The sequence below is a fragment of the Gracilinanus agilis genome, unplaced genomic scaffold, assembly GCF_016433145.1.
Source record: "Gracilinanus agilis isolate LMUSP501 unplaced genomic scaffold, AgileGrace unplaced_scaffold36859, whole genome shotgun sequence".
Taxonomy (NCBI): domain Eukaryota; kingdom Metazoa; phylum Chordata; class Mammalia; order Didelphimorphia; family Didelphidae; genus Gracilinanus; species Gracilinanus agilis.
This window is the reverse complement of record NW_025370088.1, coordinates 1-2,870: the sequence shown is the minus strand read 5'-3', so window position 1 is coordinate 2,870 and position 2,870 is coordinate 1. Positions and strand designations below refer to the sequence as shown.

The 2,870-nt window shown below is 44.1% G+C and overlaps 1 long non-coding RNA gene across 1 annotated transcript; it reads left to right on the top strand.

The window, feature by feature from the left end:
- Positions 1 to 238: 238 nt before the first annotated feature.
- On the top strand, positions 239 to 2,473 carry LOC123254988. Its single transcript, XR_006506724.1, has 3 exons — positions 239 to 358; positions 1,210 to 1,300; positions 2,022 to 2,473. It is a non-coding gene; the product is annotated as an uncharacterized LOC123254988 (long non-coding RNA).
- The last annotated feature ends 397 nt before the right edge of the window (positions 2,474 to 2,870 follow it).

Sequence of the window (2,870 nt, the reverse complement as noted above, 5' to 3'; positions counted from 1 at the left end):
ACTCTTTAATTTGAGTCTAGAAAGTACTTTAGAGGCCAACCTCCTCACTTTATAGAAAGGTAAACTGAGGCTTAGAAAGATAAAGTGACTTGCTCTGGATCATTCAACTAATAAGTATCTGAAGCAAGGCCTTGTTTGACCCAAGGTCTTCCTAACTCATTATCTAACACTGTTCATCATATCATGACCTTTCTCCCTGTAATTGCCCTCCTCTTCTCTGTTTCTGCCTCTTAGCTCCACCCTGACTATATACCAGAGGAAGAGATTCAAAAGAAGATTCAGGACATTGAGAAGGAGTTGGATTCTTTAGAACTGAAAGGCATAGACTTAGAGAAAAAGCTTCGGGAAGCTGAAGGGGGTAAGTTAGCAGGAGAGCCACACGTTCCAGTGGGAAGAGAATGGAATCAAGCTGATGGGGTGTTTCTTTGACTGAAGTTCCCTGCTAATCACCCCTGCCTGCTGGGATGGGGATTGGCCCAGTTCTTCTTCCTATGAAGAGTAGCTGAGAAGGGAAGCCCAGTTTTTCAACAGCAGGCTGACCTCTGTCTTGGTATTCAGGCCTATCCTTTTCTGAGTTATCTTTGTTCTGATTTGTGACCCACGCTTTGGTCCTAATTTCTCTTCCAGCCCTACTTGGGATATCTCTTTGTGTTTTGGGGGACCAGCATTTGCTAAACTAGGTACCCTTGCTTGGTCTCCTGCTCTCCTGCTCCCAACCCTTTTCCACTCTTGCCTTGAACCTCGAAACTGATCTCCTAGTTCAGTTTTTGGCCCCATACAATCCACATACCAGGTTCCAGCTTTTGGTGCTCAACCCTGGTTCTTTCCCTTGAGGGAAATGGAGGTTCAGGGGGTGGGGAGAGGCTTTTGCTGTTCAGAAGACCTCAAGGACCACTAGAGAAGATGGGTCAGAAATAAGCTGCTTTGACTGAGAGGTCTAGGTTGTATTACTTGTGGACTACACCAAGTCACAGTTTTAGGTATCTGCATTTAGTTGAGGTGTACAGAAGAGCAGTCTTCAAGTCTTCATTGAGATTTATTCTACTTGAGGCAAAGGTGGGAGGGAGGTGAACAGGGAACAGTAGAAACATTGGATGCCTCACCTACACAGAGCTCCCAGTGGAGTCTTGCCTACTCTCATTTGGTATTCAGGGGACTCCAGACTATGTTGGTCTAAGATTATACATGCTCCCTTTTTGTTATGTTTAGATGAATCTGAAGATGCCCTCATGGTAGAATGGTTCAAACTCATCCATGAGAAACAGCTGTTGTTGAGGCAGGAGTCAGAGCTGATGTACAAGTGAGTGTGACCTGAATCCTTGGCATCCCACCTCCTCCTTCCCCCCAAACATGGCTGATGTGGGCTGGGCTGGGGTGGGGAGGGACCATGACCCTCTGCTTGCTCCTTTATGCCCTAGGGATTGGGGGTTGAGCAGGGAACTACCCCCACCCTCCTCTCCTTCTGAAAAAGGGAGCTAGAGCTGGCTGTTGTTGGAGAAGATATTTCTTAGTACCAAGGCAGAAAAACAATAAGGGCTAGGCAACTGGGGTTGAGTGGCTTGCCCAGTTAGGCAGTGTCTGAGGTCAGATTTGAACCCAGGACCTCCTGTGTCCAAACCTGGTTCTCAATCCACTGGGTCACCTAGCTGCCCTGGGGGAGACATTAAGAAAGCCAAAAACCCTTACTGTCTATTTTAGAATCAATATTGTGTATTAGTTTTGTGACAAAGGAGTGGTAAGGGCTAGGCAATGGGGGTTAAGTGACATGTCCAGGGTCACACAGCTAGGAAATGTCTGAGGCCAGATTTGATCCCAGCACCTCCCATTTCTGGATCTGGCTCTCTATTCACTGAGCCACCTACCTGCCCCAGGGAAGATATATATATATATATATATATTTTTTTTTTAAATCAGAGAACAGCTTCCCTGGTGGTATTAAGCTTGAGTTGGGTGGGAAAGCTAAGACCCAGATCACTTTGAGCTCAGCTATGGAACCTGCTTCTTTGATGCATTTTTTTCAGGGCCAAGGAGCAGCGCCTGGAGGAGATACAGCTTGATATTGCCGATGAACTTCGCCGTTTGATAGAAAAACCAGGTATGTAGATGACCAGGCCTCTTAGCTTCCTCCTAGCTCCTGTATGCAGAGAAAGGGAGAAGATTACCTGATCCCGAGGTGAAATCTTAGAATCATACAAGTGTGAAATAAATGTACCTACAGTAGGACCTTGTTTTCTGCACATTCAACACATGCCAATTCAGGCATTCTCTAGTGGCAATCAAAGAAAATAAAGGTGGAAAAATAAGTAAATAAATAAAATATCTAAAAAATAACAAAAATAATAAAAGAAAGAAAAAATAAAAACATTTTAATTATGCACGAAATCCACATAAAGTCTCGTAGCTGTTCGTCCAATCATACTCATTCTCACTCTGAGAAGCATTGGTATAAGTCGTTACACTATTTTGCACCAAACATTAGCCCTTGCATCACTCTTTGACCTGAGTTCTTGCTTGTAACAAGTCATGTCCCTTCAGAGTGGTGCTTCTTTTTGTTTCATTAATGCTATTTAGTTATTCATAATGGTCTCAAAGTGCAAGAGTGATGGTGCCAGGAGTTCTGATAAGCCCAAGAAAAGTCATAAAGTACCTAGGTATGTTTGTATAAGAAATGCTTATTTAATAATGGGGTTTGCTATTATGTGTGATTTTCAGCTTATGTGAAAGGTCTTGGAATGTATTGGTCATGTAAAACAAGGTCCTACAGTACTGTCAGATCTGTTGTTTTCCTGAGCTCTCTCTCCTCTCCTCTCATCTCCTCCTCCCTCTCTCCCTCCCTCCCTCTTTCCCTTCCTTCCTTCCTTCCTTCCTTC